This window comes from Musca domestica, unplaced genomic scaffold (genome assembly GCF_030504385.1).
Source record: "Musca domestica strain aabys unplaced genomic scaffold, Musca_domestica.polishedcontigs.V.1.1 10, whole genome shotgun sequence".
NCBI lineage: Eukaryota > Metazoa > Arthropoda > Insecta > Diptera > Muscidae > Musca > Musca domestica.
The window spans coordinates 18,874,183-18,892,983 of NW_026712115.1; positions in this window are offsets into that span (position 1 = coordinate 18,874,183).

Here is an 18,801-nt window from a genome sequence, read left to right on the forward strand (position 1 = left end):
TTTAACTAAATTCAATACTCTTAAAGCAATCGGCGCATACCACTGTGTTTAGTTTTTGTTAGATTTGTTCCTCGGGTTCAGAGACACAGGGAGAGACAATTAATTACAACAACACTTATGTTTGCTACCACCAATATGTATGTGGCTGTGTATACATATTTACTTTTATCTATCTACTCCAACAGCCTTTTTTGGAGTAACGGTGTTTGATTGCGAAATATTTCTTCAGCAAATTGAAATTTTGCAACGCCGCAAAGAAACAAAAAAAGGAGGGAAAGGTTTGGGATATGTGTTGGGATTTTGGTAGCCACAAATTTCCTTAACGCACCACAGATAAATTAATATTATGGACGTACGTACCTTGCTGTTTGACCGATATTTGCCTGGTAAAATTTGCGTTAATTTTAGCTGATTACTTGTTAAGGGCTCGAAGGACCATATGTTTCGGTAAATCCGGAACCTACTGCGGCTAACCTAATATCCAAGTCCAGCTTTGGTACGGCTAGTGGTTTCTAAGTACACTTGCACACACGAACTATGTTAGGAGCCTTACGGGGGCAGAAAACAATAGGAACAGCACTCCACGTGACTCTATTTATCTTGCTCGCCCAGCTGGGACAGTTGAGGTTACACTTTCCTTTTGCGAGGTTCGTTTAACCCGGTTGGGATGGTTAACGAGATGACACCTTCACGATTTAGATGGCCTTTGCCGCTTATATTCCATTCAAGTAAAAACACGATAGATTTACTTTTAAATCAATGGGTGGATTTATTATAATTAACTATTCCACACTTATGTCAATAGAGTTACTACAAGGATGGTTTTAAGTAAGGCACTAACTAGACTACAAAAAAACTGCTTGTTTCAACGACCGGCGCGATCACTTGACTTTCAATAACTAACTAAACGAATAAAGGGAGCGAAGGAAACAAAGCAAGTGAAACAATGTAAACAAAAGGTTTGAGGTTGACATCTCCCGTCAGTGACGGAAAGGTGCCGTTAATGTACCCAGAGATGGCAACTTTAAGTACATTTACAGCAACCCTTATTAATCAAAACCAATTCCTGTGTACATTAACATCCAGTAAAAAGAATTCCTACAAAAAATCAGTAAGACGACACCTCAGTCAAATCAGAAAGAATGAAGGGGAACAACTAAAAAGCACTAAGTTCGACCGGGCCGAACTTTGAATACCCTCCACCATTTGGAACAAATTAGGAAATTTTCAAAAAAATGAAATACATTAAAAATTCTATTTAAGTCTTAAAAATACCGAATATCATAAAGTGCCGATATATTGAGGTGATTTACAATATTGTGGACATATACAGACAAATCTACGTCTGGGAGTAAAGTACTCACAATGAACGATATCGTGCACCACTATATACCCACAAGGAACTACTTGTGTGGAATTTCAGACAATTCCATTGAAAATGTGGCTAAAACCATCAAAATACCGTATATCGGGGGTACCGTTATATGGGGGCTATACGATATCGTGGACCTATATATACAATTCTCTTTCAGGGAGTAAAGTGCTCACAAAGAACACCTTGTGTAGAATTTCCGACAACTATGTTGAAAAATGTGGCTAAAATCATCAAAATACCGAATATCGGGGTACCGCTATATGGAGGCTATACGATATCGTTGGACCTATATAGACAATTATCTTGCAGGGGGTAAAATACCCACAAGGAACTCCTTGTGTAAATTTTCAGAAAATTCCATTGAAAAATGTGGGTAAAATCATCAAAATACCGAATATCGGGGGTACCGTTATATGGGTGCTATACGATCTGCTGTGGATCTGTGCAAAATTTTAGCTTCCTATCCTTATTAGTGTCGGCTGTAGCGTGATTACAACAGACGGACAGACATGGCTAAATCGTCTTAGAATTTTACGCTGATCAAGAATATATATACTTTTTGGGTCTAAAATTATTATTTCGATGAGTTACAAACGGAATGACGAACTTAATGACATGTGATGACATTATTCCAATGGTACAGAGTGAATATGATGTTCTTCTTGAACAGTTTTCCGCTTCTAGCAGATACCTGTTACTCCAGAGAGGCTCACAAGTATTCTTATACTAGTTTCTTAATGCCAACGCACGATTTAATAATATGCATACTTATTGGAAGCTAGACAAAAATATAATTGGGGATATTTGTATCAAAAAGATATGACAACAATGTATCTGTAAATCTAAAGGTATCATTACCAAAATAATAGCAATACTAAATATATATTGTATGATTTTTTTCGACTTTCCCCAAGGATCGTATATAATTTCCATTTTAAAACGCAAAATAAAAAAAACTATATTTTCAATATTACAGAAACTTGCAGACAAAATATTATACGAATTAGTAGTACCCCCGAACTGAACTCTTTCGGACTTTATGTCGCTACCAGCAATATAAAGTAAATCCAGGAAGCAATCATGATAATGCTACCTCAGTCCTTACAAGTTCAAAGGGAAAACAACCATTTCTTCTTATTAATTTCCTCCTGGGCAGAAAATGTTGCTAAGATAATTTTTGGACGGGTTTTTCGTTTCTAACAAAATATCTGAAGTTCCAGAGCCTTCCCACAAGTATATACCCTTACAAAAAATACCATTGTAGCGAGATAACCATTTTGGTGTAATTTCCCAGAAATCATAATTACCTATATGGCGAAAACAATCGAACACTTATTTCGGTATTTTGATGATTTTAGCCACAATTTTCAACAGAGTTGTCGGAAATTCTACACAAGGAGTACTTTGTGAGCACTTTACCCCTGCAAGATAATTGTCTATATTGTATATCACCCCAGTGTATCGGCACCCCCATATTCGGTATTTTGATGATTTTAGCCACAATTTTCAACAGAGTTGTCTGAAATTCTACACAAGGAGTTCTTTGTGAGCACTTTACCCCTTGAATGAGAATTGTCTATATAAGTCCACGGTATCGTATAGCCCCCATATAACGGTACCTCTCATATTCGGTATTTTGATGGTTTTAGCCACATTTTTCAATGGAATCATCTGAAATTCCACACAAGTAGTTCGTTGTGGGTATTTTACCCCTTGCAAGATAATTGTCTATAGTAGACCACGATATCGTATGGCCCCCACATAACGGTACCCCCGATATTCGGTATTTTGATGATTTTAATTATATTTCTCAATGGAATTGTCTGAAATTCCACACAAAAAAGTTCATTGTGAGTACTTTAGCCCCAGACGTAGATTTGTCTGTATAGGTCCACAATATTGTATATCACCCCAATATATCGGCACCTTATGATATTCGGTATTTTTAAGATTTTAATAGAATTTTTAACGGATTTCATTTTTTTGAAAAGTTCCTATTCGTTCCAAATGGCGGAGGGTATTCAAAGTTCGGCCCGGCCGAACATAATCCTTTTTTTTTGTTTTTTTTTTTTTTTTTTTTGGTCCATAATTTCTTACAAGAAGGGTATTCAAAGTTCGTCCCGGCCGAACTTGCTGGTTTTTACTTGTTAAGATTTTAATAGAATTTCAAACGGATTTTATTGTTTTTGAAAATTAGAATTAATTTAAAGAAATCACACTAAATTCTATCACGAATGAATTTTTTCGGGAAAATTCTAACCAAAATGCTTTTGTACGCTTGTGAACAATATAATGGGCTGTCACTGGAATAATTTGAACAGCTGTCGGACGAGTGGCTTAGAAATGACAACGGTCTGAAGTAGGTTGCAGTTTTTTCATCTCACCCTGTAATAACCATGCTTATATTGTGACCTCAACTGTAGAATTGTAGTATTGGCTGACGTAAGAACTATGGAGTCATAATGTACTGGTTGATTATCATAAAATTGCCCCCTAGTTTTTCTATCGTTGGAACGTGATCGTTGTTGGATGGTTAGGATGAATGATCGAAAAAATATATGTGTATTTTATTGTAAAATAAAAAAATCGATAATAATTAAAAAAGTACTCGCTCTAATTTTTTATTATTTTTTTTTGTTAAATAAATAAAAATAGATTCAATTTGTTGTGAACTGTATATGTTCACGGTTGAGTAAATATTCATATGAGTCAAAACTTTGTTTTTTTTCAAGTTTCATTCTTTATCGCGCCAGCTGCGTTTTAACGCTGTAAGCAATAACAACGGAAATGTTTTGAATTTGATTCTTTGGAATTTGGTTTTGAGATTTTATTCCTTGGAGTTAGGTTTTGAGATTTGATTCCTTCTTTCTTTTGTGCTTATATATATTATTAATATTCGGTATTTTAGTTTTTTTGCCACATTTTTTCACGAATTTGTCTAAAAATTGGTATTTGTGGGTCAAAATGGTTTCCAGCTCTGGTGGCGAAACATTGCATGTATGGGTCCATGATTTGGTATAGCCCCCATATAACGGTACCTCCCGATATTCGGTAATTTGATGATTTTTGCAACATTTTTTCACGGATTTGTCTGAAAATTAATTGTCTCTTTCGGAAAAATAAAAAATATAGTGAAAAATGGATATTATAAATGCGTTACATATCTTAAGTTCAGGTGAGGATGAAGTGTAGAATATATTGGTAGTGCAGCGACGAGTGCTAAGGCAGCAAACAAACATATTTGCATTGCCTGACTCTTGATTGTGTTGTTCCAAAAGTTTATACTGCTCTTTCAAGAGTTCAATAGTTTCTTCCTTCATTGATGTTATCATTGTTTTTTCAGGGCGCTCGAGAAGCTTGGATAGTAGTTACATCAGTCTCGTCATCAGCATTGTCCACTAGCTCACTTTCATGATCTATAACGTCTGTTACAATTATGTTTTCCGTATTTTTTACTCCAAGTACACGACCTGGTGGATTCAGTAACTTTTCAAACTGCATTACATTCGCAAAGGACTCCTCCCAAAGCGACAAAGACCTTTGCTTAAAAATACCACCTCTTTCAGCATTATTTCCTTAAATTCTGCATATGACTGAAGGTAAATCAAGTTTTAAATAATCTCATAATCTTTTTTAAGGCTGCAATTTAATGATAGTTAATAATATCTTTGAATGAATTTTGAAATATTATAAAGTCAGAATAATATCTTACGCCGTTTTTGTGCAAATATATTATTTTATTAATTCTTTCGCGGGTGCTTCAGTCATTTCCTTATAAAAAAACAATTTTAATTGATTTCATAAAAAAAATTCTGTGAAGATTCTATTTTTTTCATTTCCTCTTATAAATTTTATTTGCCTATTAAAATAGTTTATTGCTCGTTCTGTTATTTCTATTAAGTTTTGTTTTTCTGGTGCGCTGTGTACAGTAGCAATTGTGACTATTTCACTATATGAGCATTTACCTAAAAAATTTTCTTCTATCCTACCTAGAGGATGCATCGGCTACGTAATTTCCTTACCGGGTACATATTTGATTTCATAATCAAATTCGTTTAGCCTAATTTTCCACCTCTGCATTTTCATATTAGTTTATTGTACATTATCTAACCAAACAGGGGGTCTGTGATCGCTAAGGATCTCGAACTTTCTACCAAATATGTAGGACCAGTAATATTTGGTGGTCCAACAATTGCGAGATGTTCCTTTTCAATTGCTGATTAGTTTAGTTTGTGTTCGTTTAGAGTTCGACTTGCATAACACATAGGTTTATGACCCTGAGAAAGAACAGCACCAATTGCCACGCTACTTGCGTCAGTAGTCAATGAAATTTGCTAATTGAAATCCGGGTAGATCACAATGCCAGGTCAGGTTGCTCCGGTAATTTGGAAATTCTAAAGCGCATTTCCGCATAGCTGCATCTCTATGGTACAAAAAGGATGTTGTGCTGTCTGCTGTTTCCTGTTGGGTATAGCTGCAAAATATAGTCCATCCGCTTGGAAACAGCGTTTAGGTCCATTGTGGTTCCACTGAAAGGGGATACAAGGCCTGGCCTAAATGGCTTTCTGATAAGTCCATCGGTAAAGTTGTAGTCATTTTGAAGGGATTCTTGTTCTGATTTTCACAAGGATGATGGTGGTCACCTTTTGATAAGTCCGTAACTAGGTGAGTTCTTTTAGGACTTTGTAAATTAAACACCTTTTAAATAAGAGGCCACTAAGTGAGTTCTTGCACTGAGAACAAGGGTTAAAAATTTTTTGCGCGAGTAAAATGTTCCCTCATATATCACGGTCAAATTTTCACTCGCGCATAGTCTCTTGCGGATATATAAAAATTCGTAGTTGCACTGTTAATATCCCTGAGAGGGATGACTTTTTTACGCGCGTAACGTTCTTTTCCGGACAACAACAATTGGAAGTTGCACCATTGTTATTGTGGAAGCAAAAAGTCAAATTTTAGCTACACATCCTTTAATCTAATCTAACTCCTTTCAGTTTAAGTCACGCGCTTTAAAGTAACCTTGCCGACTTTGTGAGTAAGGAGGTTTTTTTATAACGATGTTTTTCAGCTACCTTCTAACCAAACCACAATTATCGAAAATATTCGTAACCATAGAATGACTCCAATAACCATGCTCATATTGTGACCTCAATTGTAGTAGTGTATGACGTACAAGCTACAGAGTCGTAATGTATTTGTTGAATAAAATAATATTTCCATCTACAGACACATTTACTAGGTAATAAAGATATATCATATAAATAAAGATATATCGGAAAATATCTGTAATTAGGTGATGTAAGGTAGATCCGAAATTTATTTATGAAATTAGTAATAATTTAAGAAAAATCGTGAATAAAATCGTCCAAAAAGCGTACGTTTGGAGATTTATTCAAATAGAGAGTGCAAATCGAAAAAAAGTATATGTGTGTTTTATTTATAATTAAGTTTATATTCATTTCGTGAAATATAAAATACCGACCAATACCAACCAACCCAAACAGCATTTAATCCGAATTATCCAAGGCATCAAATAATTTCAAGCTAAATTTTGCAAAAAAAAAAGCAAAAACACTTTATCAAAAAATTTTCGAAAATCAATCATTTTAGGCTTGCGACGAATGGTTGAACAATTTTAAAAAGCAGTTTTCAGCGCTGCATTTCATAATATGCGACAAATCATTTTCTGCGTGTACCCAATTTTCAACAAAAACTTTATGACATTGTCGAGCCTGGAAATCTTTGCCAAGTTCTGATTTATAACGCGAATGAAACTGGAAATTTCTAGAAAATGTTTCTTGGCAAAACATTAGTGCATTCTAAAAAAGTCGAGATACAAAATGATCAAAGACAGATTACTAACAGATCCGGAAGTCACAAATAAACCTTTGTTGTCGTAGGAAAATCCAAAGCCCCACCTTCGTTTAGGAAACAAAAAAAAATTTACAAAAATAGTATCTAATAGAAAATAATTCTCCGAAAAAAATGCAAAGTGTGATGGGGAGTCATAAATATCTGAGTGTGGACAATACAAAACAATGTTTTTACCTCTTAATTGCACCATGGATGAGAACGTGATAAGACTGACAAAATTATATTACAAGAAAGAAATGCTGAAGCAGACAACACAGATAACTTTTTGACAAATGTTCATATTAAACTATCGCGGGCGAGAGTGTCCAATTCTACTATGAAGTCGTGTTGGAAACAAATTTATTCTCAGAGACGGACTTCAGAAGATAACATCCACCTAGCATTATTGCAACAAAAATTTGTATGCACTAATTGTTAACAAAAAAGCGAAACTGTTGTAATGCATTTTAGGAGGAAAGTGTAGAGTATTCAGTGGTGCACACCATTTATTGAAGCATCAATATTCTTTTAAGAATCAAAATTCAAATGTTAAGCGAAGTCGAAATCTTAGCCAGAGCAATAGTTGAAATGAGCAGAAGTTCTCGAAAATATGTCTTGGCTAGAGCTCTTTTAGATTCCGGTTCTCAACCTAATTTAATAACTGGGGATCTTGAGGCTTAATGCGAAACAAGAAGGTAACAAACAAATGTCACAAATGTCTTTTAGGTAGAGTCTCAATTCAACCCGATTTTTATCTAAGTTCTAGGCATTATGTCCGATGCGTATCACCAAGAGGCTCTCAAGGTTGAACTTTTTAATAAAAAACAAGTTGAAATGCCGGGCAGAACTTTTAATACCCTCCACCACTATGCGAAGACGTGATCTGCATAAGTAATTTTTTGTCATAGCCTGTAATACCGATTCCGAACTTCAATACCAAATTTAAAAAAAAAAATATATATTCCAGTCAATAATGTCGCTAAAATCATCAAAAAATCGAATATTAAGGGGCTTTACGAAACCGTTTAACTACATGCGCATTTTTATACCCGCCACCTTGGTATGGAGGTTATATTAAGTTTGTCATTCCGTTTGCAACACCTCGAAATATACATTTAGACCCCACTTGATCTGCATAAAATTCTATGTCGTTTTAGCGATGTCCGTCCGTCTGTCCGTCTGTGGAAATCAACGAACGAAATGAAGTAGATGGATAAAATTATACTCAAATGTATATTATGTATGCAGGACATTTGGTACTGGACCATGGAGGTTCACGTTTTGGTATAGCCCCCATATAACGGTACCTCCCGATATTCGGAATTTTGATGATTTTAGCGAATTTCTTCACCGGAATTATTTCAAATTTGGTATTCGAAGTTCATAATGGATACTACAGTCCTGCAGATATAACATACATTTGAGCAAATTTTTATCACTCTACTTCAATTCGTTCGGAAGATAGAGTGATTTCCATAGACGGACGAACATAGCTAAATCGATATAGTATTTTATGCTGATCAAGAATATATATACTTTGTGGAGTCTAAAATGTGTATTTCGAGGTGTTACAGACGAAATGACGAACTAAATATACCCTCCATACTAAGAGGGTATAAAAAAATCTGTATACCAATTATTCGGAGGTAACCCTTTATGGTTACAAATTCCGCATACCGAATTTTAAAGGATTTCCCTAAAACGTGTGGCTAAATTGTTCAGGGAAATCATTTAAAAGTTTGTTCAGAATACCGCATATTAGGATGGTCCGAAATATTGGATTTATAGGAAAACGTGAACCTATAGAGACAATGAACTGCCACAGGAGAAAGAACTCTTACGATATTATGTATCGAATTTAAAACAATTCTGTTAAAAATGTGGCTTAAATCGTCCAAATACTGATTAACGGGAGGAGCTATATAAAAATGTGAGCATTTATATACAAGGTTCTGCCGATTACAAACTCTAAATACCGAATTTTAAACGATTCTGTAAGGAAACGTGATCAAGATCGTCAAAAATCCGAATATGGGGAAATTCAATACGAAAATGTGATCCAAAATATGGAGTTTCCATTAAATCTATTCTTGCTTTGGCTGCAGAAACAGTTTTAAGTGATACGCGCACCTGGATCGGTAGAGGAAAATGTGAAAATAAGTCCTTATTAAGTAACAAATGTAAGAAACAAATTTTCGTGCATTAGATACGTATTGATATCTTGATAAATTATTAAATTTGCATGCTATTAAATTAAACCAAAAAATATGAATTTTATTTTAAGAACAGAATTATTAATGAAGTGTTGTTAAAAGGAAAGTACGAACAAAATTAATTGGTCAGAAAATCTGTATTTACAACTCGGAAGCTTGTAATCAAGCGAAATAAAGTATGACAATAAGATAATTCGTGCTTCTATTTTTGTGATCCATTTAAAAACGTAGTTATCTAAAAATGCCAACTCAGTGAATATTTGTTTATTTTTCTGGGAATAGCACATCCTGATTCCATTGGTCCGTGCCTGGATTGTAGAAAAGCACGGACAATGCTTTTGTACGGTTTGTCAAAACAGCCGCCGCCGTAGATCTGTCTCGGTGCTATACATTACAAACGGAATATCAATCGTAATGTTGCTGCAGATGGATACACCGGGAGTTGAGTGTCACACTAAAGTTCTCAACCAGCCGTTAGCCACCCACATAGTTCCCGAAGTCTCGAAATTGGTAAGGGTTGTCCCGCTACTGAGGTTGCTAGCAAAGGCGTATGATATAGAACAGTAGTGGTGGTTATTGACTTATCAAATCCCTTTGATACAGCCAATCATGCCCCGCTGTTCGAGGACGTCGAGAACACTACCCTCCGGCCGAGTGTGAAACGTGGGATAGTCAATTATATGTGTGGACGCAGTCGTACGTAGATTTGCGGAACAAAAAGTACAAGCCTCATAGAGTGTAGATATCTCCGAACTGCTTAACCTGTATGCGTACTCATGACCACCTACTTGAAAAGACGAAGGTTCTTCCCTGACGTCAGCATAACCCGTACCTGTTTGGGTGTTACCGTGGGAGTAATCCTAACCATTATATGGGGGACAGAACTCCTCCACCCAGGCTGTCAGGACCTACATGATCTAGAGAGAGAGGTCCAACGTTACAAGAGAGAGGTAGAGATCTAAATCTGGAAGCCTATCAATTGGGTTTGGGTAATATTCATACTGATGCAATCGCTGATGTAATAAAACCATTACAATATAAATGCCGCACTCCAGCCCCCCATTCGACTTTCGTATTGGGCACGAATTGATGAAGATGTGTGGAACGTCTGTCCAGCGGGCTCGCATATCTATTCAACAGAAGATCTATGGCTACAGCCGATAAAAGTAAAAAAGCACAATCGAACGTCAACCTATTATATTGGGACGCCTCCTGAATAAATCGTTTGAATTGAGAGTTTATTTTACAATGAATGAGGAAAGAGTACAAATATTCCAATGTGCATCAACAGCCTCCCTCACTCTTTTATGCTTAATTTTAATCTAAACATTTGAAAATATATATTTTCTAGAATTTTGGTACAAATATCTTTAATTTGATTAGTTGTTTTAATATACCTAATATCAATAGTTGCTTAAGCCAAGTGATTTCCAATCAAATAATGTTATACATCGATATGTCTTGATCTATTATATTTTGTATTATTTGCCATAAATGTACATCCTTAACTATACTCATACAAAAATACGCTGTATTTAGTTTCAACCATTCAAAAATCCATTTACTGATTTTCTGTCAATAAGGTCGGAAGCCCAATCCGATTCTTAATATCCGATTAATGATTCCAAACTTTCATTTCGTTTTATTATCAATTTTAATCTTTTCGTACTGTTTGTATATTTGAAGATTCTCTCTAACATTTTCCAATGAATTTCTAATGGAGTTCGTTGAAAGCGTACCATATGTCCAATATGAAAGCAAGCATCAGTTCTAGTAGATAACATTATGTACATAAAGTTGTCTGTATGGTTGTGTTGTTGGTTCTGATTATGACATATACGTCACTTTTCCCATCGGTGTTATATCCGGAATTTTTTTCTGTGACAATTTCATAACTCCAACTTTCTTATTATAATCTTTTATAATAATACCCAAAAAGTACTTCAGATTTCCATTATCTGAGAGATAAAATTCCTTGCGCAGTTCGTTTTTCAAAATATCAATCTCATTTTTGTCGCAACACGCAATTAACAAGTCATCGACATATAGTTATATGTATGTTTTATTAGAATAAACATATTTGACATATGGGTAGTAATCATGCTTCATAATCATGCAGTAATCATTTCCTTATTCCAGAATCGTGGACTTCGTATAAACTTATTATACTCCAAAATCTCTTTCTTGTTTATGACATTTTTTAAAAATACTTCAATTAATATTTGTTCTTTTAGTTCTCCATGTAGGAATGCGGTTTTCATATTCACAAAATATCCGTTTTCAACTCTAACGGCAAAAATAATTCTCATTGTTGTAAGTTTAGTTACTGGCTCAAATGTTTCTTCATAATCTATACCATGTTTCTGTAAAAAAAACCTTTTGACACTAATCTCGCCTTATATTTTGAAAAATTTCTATTTTCAGCAAAGTTAACCCAAAATAACCCCTTTGACTTCAGGGATTTAATATTTTTAGGTTTTCCACCATGTTCCATATATTGTTGTAATTAATTGATCTTGCTTCATCATCTATTGCTCCCAGCAAAGTATATATATTCTTGATCAGCGTAAAATTCTAAAACGATTTAGCCATGTCCGTCTGTCTGTGCGTCTGTCTATCTGTCTGTTTGTTGTAATCTTTCGAACGAATTAAGATGGAACGCTAAAATTTTGCACATAGGTATGTTTATTTTGCCAGTAGGCAGGTTAAGTTTGTAAAAGGGCTATGTAGGTCCAAGTTTTCATATAGCCCCCATATAACGGTACCTCCCGATATTCGGTACTTTGATTATTAAAGCGACATTATTTACCGGAATTGTTTCAAATTTGGCATTTGAAGTTCGAAATGAATACTACAGCCTAAGACAGAAAATTGTGTGTGCAGGTCCACGTCTTCCTATAGGCCCCATATAACGTTACCTCCCTATATTCGGTATTTTGATGATTTTAGCGACAATATTCTCCGGAATTGTTTCAAATTTGGCGTTTGAAGTTCGAAATCGATACTACAGCTTAAGACAGAAAATTGTGTGTGTGTATATAATGGTACCTCCCAATATTCGGTATATTGATGATTTAAGCGTCATTATTCACCGTAGTAGTTTCAAATTACGCATTTAGATTTCGTAATGGGAACTACAGACTGTGACAGAAAATTGTCTATGCAGGTCCAGGTCTTCGTATAGGTCCCATATATCAGTACCTCCCTACCTTCGGTATTTTAACGATTTTAGATACAATACTCACCGAAATTGTTTGAGATATCGTATTTGAAGTTAGTAATAGAAGCATGTGACAGAAAATTCTCTATGCAGGTCCAGGTCTTCGTATAGCTTCGATATAACGGTACCTTCCTATGTACGGTAATTTGATGATTTTATCTATATTATTCACTGCTTATTTCAAGTTTCGAATTTGAATATGGTAATGGCTTATGACAAACAATGCCTATGTAGGTTCACGTCGTACAGACCCTAATATAACGGCTATATTCGGTATTTTTAAGATGTTAACAGAATTTTTGGCGGATGTTAACCTTTTCGAAAATTTCCAAATTCGTTCCAAATGGTGAAGGTATTCAAAGTTCGGCCCGGCCGAACTTACTGCTTTTTTACTTGTTATACCCTCCACCTTGGAAAGGAGGGTGTATTAAATTTGTCATTCCGTTTGTTTGATATATTATATTCATATATTTAGTTCGATTTAGCGATGTCCGTCAGTCCGTCTGTTTAAATCACGATACAGCCCACAATTTTTGACGGACAGCTTTAAATTTGGCATAATAGTTTGTATTTTTGTCAAGGATGGTTGATATTTAAAATGAGATATGTCGGGCGACTTTTGGTGTAGCCTTTATATAACGTTACCTCCACTTATTCTAAAGGATTTGTGTAAAATTTGGTATTTGTGCTTTATAATGGGCTCTGCATTCGGTGTCAACATTATACATATTGGTCAACGTTTTCCATATAACTTTACCCACTGATTGTCTATATAGTTTCCCGTTTTAGTATGGCCTCTAGCAACTATATTGTTTTTTTTTTTTCGCTTTCGCTGCATTTTCCAACCGATCTTATTAGTATTTGTAGTTTAAAGTGGAACTCGTTTACTTAATGGTTTGGGGTATTAAAATAATGGACTGACCGAACTCAAAGTTGCTACTTGTTGTATCTAACTTCTTTATAATTTGATACGGTACCCAAAACTACGTAATTTTTTAGTATTGGGTTCACTTCCATACTAAAGACCCGCTGGCGTATTTGCCTCCTCAGCTCTTTCAAATTTGATATGTACCAAACATTTTTAAGAATAATGTGTTGGCCAGTTGATTAACGTCCATGTAAATATCTTATTTCATTTTCAGTCAGCAGTTAGCCATCTATCGTTATAAAGGCATCTTTATCTCTCTCAGATTTTCACCCAACTTCGTAAATTTAATCCTTGCTAGACTAATTGATTGATATTACACATTTGTTGTACAATAAACTTAGAATCGGACAAATCCCAACCAATTATCATAGATATAAATAGGCTTATCCCCTTGGCCAAAGAGATGAAATTTTCTAAGTTTAATTTCAATTGAATAATAAGTGCGACCTGTACATATACTGCCCAAAAAGAATTGCCGGTCCATATTTTTACATATTGCCTATTACAGTTCCACTGGAGTTGTAGGACTTTAAACGATAATGTTAATCTTGAAATATCAGAAATATTAAAGCTATTTTGAAACTTTTGTTTTGAAAATGTTCAGGCTTAATTCCTTTAGTGTTGTTTTATAAAAACAACGTTTGTTTATTAGTGGAGAACGATGGTAATGTTTACCAGGGGGTAAGGCAGGGAATACCAAGGTTTCGGAAAGAGCCACCAATCCTCATAAGATCCCTTGTTTTTTGTCTGGGATATTCTCCTCAGAAGTTATTTTAAAAATAACTTCTATGACAAAAAACATTTTTTACCCAAGTTTATTATAATATAATATGATGTAATATAATATAATATAATATAATATAATATAATATAATATAATATAATATAATATAATATATATATATAATATAATATAATATAATATAATATAATATAATATAATATATAATAATATAATATAATAGATATATAATATAATAATAATATAAATATATATATATATAATAATTAATATAATTATAATATAATAATATAATATAATATAATATAATATAATATAATATAATATAATATAATATAATATAATATAATATAATATAATATAAATATAATATAATATAATATAATATAATATAATATAATATAATATAATATAATATAATATAATATAATATAATATAATCTAAATAATATAATATAATATAATATAAATATAATATAATATAATATTAATATAATATAATATAATATAATATAATATAATATAATATAATATAATATAATATATTATAATATAATATAATATAATATAATATAATATAATATAATATAATATAATATAATATAATATAATATAATATAATAATATAATATAATATAATATAATATAATATAATATAATATAATATAATATAATAAATATAATATAATATAATATAAATATATAATCTAATATAATATACTATAATAATAATATAATATAATATAATATAATATAATATAATATAATATAATATAATATAATATAATCTAATATAATATAATATAATATAATATAATATAATATAATATAATATATATATATATAATATATATAATATAATATAATATAATATAATATAATATAATATATCTATATATATAAATAAAGTTGTGTTAGTTACTACGCTTATAACTTAAGAACCGCTGAACTGATTTTAATGATTCATACAAATTCGGAATTGTCTCCTATCCGAAAAGGATAATATCCAAAAAAAAATCGCGTAAAAATGTGATATATTAACATTTCCATTTTGACTTTTGAAATGTACAATGTAATGTAATGTTTTATTTTGCATGATTTTTTTCCATTTTGGCTTATAGTACGTTTACATATAAATGGGTTAACCCACAGTATTTGGATTAAAATTGTCATATCCATTACTTATACATCAAATAAATCCTCTTGAAGTAGGTTAAACCTGCAAAAAGTTCTAACGTAAACATGACATTACTTTTTTTCTAATGTACATTTGTAGTGTTTTTTATATTTTATTTTTGAATTCGAATATTAATACCAATTTATTTAATTGACTTTATTTCTTGAGAACTGAAATTGAAAAAAAATGAAATAAGTGCGAAATACGATATTAACTGACATCTACCATTCAACTCCAGGGCCTACATCGTGCTTCAGCTGGAAGATGCGCACACATTTAAACAAACAAAAATGACCGAAAAAGCCTAATGGGGCTCATTTCAATCTCATTTTTGTCGCAACACGCAATTAACAAGTCATCGACATATAGTTATATGTATCTTTTATTAGAATAAACATATTTGACATATGGGTAGTAATCATGCTTCATAATCATGCAGTAATCATTTCCTTATTCCAGAATCGTGGACTTCGTATAAACTTATTATACTCCAAAATCTCTTTCTTGTTTATGACATTTTTTAAAAATACTTCAATTAATATTTGTTCTTTTAGTTCTCCATGTAGGAATGCGGTTTTCATATTCACAAAATATCCGTTTTCAACTCTAACGGCAAAAATAATTCTCATTGTTGTAAGTTTAGTTACTGGCTCAAATGTTTCTTCATAATCTATACCATGTTTCTGTAAAAAAAACCTTTTGACACTAATCTCGCCTTATATTTTGAAAAATTTCTATTTTCAGCAAAGTTAACCCAAAATATCCCCTTTGACTTCAGGGATTTAATATTTTTAGGTTTTCCACCATGTTCCATATATTGTTGTAATTAATTGATCTTGCTTCATCATCTATTGCTCCAGCAAAGTATATATATTCTTGATCAGCGTAAAATTCTAAGACGATTTAGCCATGTCCGTCTGTCTGTGCGTCTGTCTATCTGTCTGTTTGTTGTAATCTTTCGAACGAATTAAGATGGAACGCTAAAATTTTGCACATAGGTATGTTTATTTTGCCAGTAGGCAGGTTAAGTTTGTAAAAGGGCTATGTAGGTCCAAGTTTTCATATAGCCCCCATATAACGGTACCTCCCGATATTCGGTACTTTGATTATTAAAGCGACATTATTTACCGGAATTGTTTCAAATTTGGCATTTGAAGTTCGAAATGAATACTACAGCCTAAGACAGAAAATTGTGTGTGCAGGTCCACGTCTTCCTATAGGCCCCATATAACGTTACCTCCCTATATTCGGTATTTTGATGATTTTAGCGACAATATTCTCCGGAATTGTTTCAAATTTGGCGTTTGAAGTTCGAAATCGATACTACAGCTTAAGACAGAAAATTGTGTGTGTGTATATAATGGTACCTCCCAATATTCGGTATATTGATGATTTAAGCGTCATTATTCACCGTAGTAGTTTCAAATTACGCATTTAGATTTCGTAATGGGAACTACAGACTGTGACAGAAAATTGTCTATGCAGGTCCAGGTCTTCGTATAGGCCCCATATATCAGTACCTCCCTACCTTCGGTATTTTAACGATTTTAGATACAATACTCACCGAAATTGTTTGAGATATCGTATTTGAAGTTAGTAATAGAAGCATGTGACAGAAAATTCTCTATGCAGGTCCAGGTCTTCGTATAGCTTCGATATAACGGTACCTTCCTATGTACGGTAATTTGATGATTTTATCTATATTATTCACTGCTTATTTCAAGTTTCGAATTTGAATATGGTAATGGCTTATGACAAACAATGCCTATGTAGGTTCACGTCGTACAGACCCTAATATAACGGCTATATTCGGTATTTTTAAGATGTTAACAGAATTTTTGGCGGATGTTATCCTTTTCGAAAATTTCCAAATTCGTTCCAAATGGTGAAGGTATTCAAAGTTCGGCCCGGCCGAACTTACTGCTTTTTTACTTGTTATACCCTCCACCTTGGAAAGGAGGGTGTATTAAATTTGTCATTCCGTTTGTTTGATATATTATTCATATATTTAGTTCGATTTAGCGATGTCCGTCAGTCCGTCTGTTTAAATCACGATACAGCCCACAATTTTTGACGGACAGCTTTAAATTTGGCATAATAGTTTGTATTTTTGTCAAGGATGGTTGATATTTAAAATGAGATATGTCGGGCGACTTTTGGTGTAGCCTTTATATAACGTTACCTCCACTTATTCTAAAGGATTTGTGTAAAATTTGGTATTTGTGCTTTATAATGGGCTCTGCATTCGGTGTCAACATTATACATATTGGTCAACGTTTTCCATATAACTTTACCCACTGATTGTCTATATAGTTTCCCGTTTTAGTATGGCCTCTAGCAACTATATTGTTTTTTTTTTTCGCTTTCGCTGCATTTTCCAACCGATCTTATTAGTATTTGTAGTTTAAAGTGGAACTCGTTTACTTAATGGTTTGGGGTATTAAAATAATGGACTGACCGAACTCAAAGTTGCTACTTGTTGTATCTAACTTCTTTATAATTTGATACGGTACCCAAAACTACGTAATTTTTTAGTATTGGGTTCACTTCCATACTAAAGACCCGCTGGCGTACTTGCCTCCTCAGCTCTTTCAAATTTGATATGTACTAAACATTTTTAAGAATAATGTGTTGGCCAGTTGATTAACGTCCATGTAAATATCTTATTTCATTTTCAGTCAGCAGTTAGCCATCTATCGTTATAAAGGCATCTTTATCTCTCTCAGATTTTCACCCAACTTCGTAAACTTAATCCTTGCTAGACTAATTGATTGATATTACACATTTGTTGTACAATAAACTTAGAATCGGACAAATCCCAACCAATTATCATAGATATAAATAGGCTTATCCCCTTGGCCAAAGAGATGAAATTTTCTAAGTTTAATTTCAATTGAATAATAAGTGCGACCTGTACATATACTGCCCAAAAAGAATTGCCGGTCCATATTTTTACATATTGCCTATTACAGTTCCACTGGAGTTGTAGGACTTTAAACGATAATGTTAATCTTGAAATATCAGAAATATTAAAGCTATTTTGAAACTTTTGTTTTTGAAAATGTTCAGGCTTAATTCCTTTAGTGTTGTTTTTATAAAAACAACGTTTGTTTATTAGTGGAGAACGATGGTAATGTTTACCAGGGGGTAAGGCAGGGAATACCAAGGTTTCGGAAAGAGCCACCAATCCTCATAAGATCCCTTTTTTTTTGTCTGGGATATTCTCCTCAGAAGTTATTTTAAAAATAACTTCTATGCCAAAAAACATTTTTTTACCCAAGTTTATTATAATA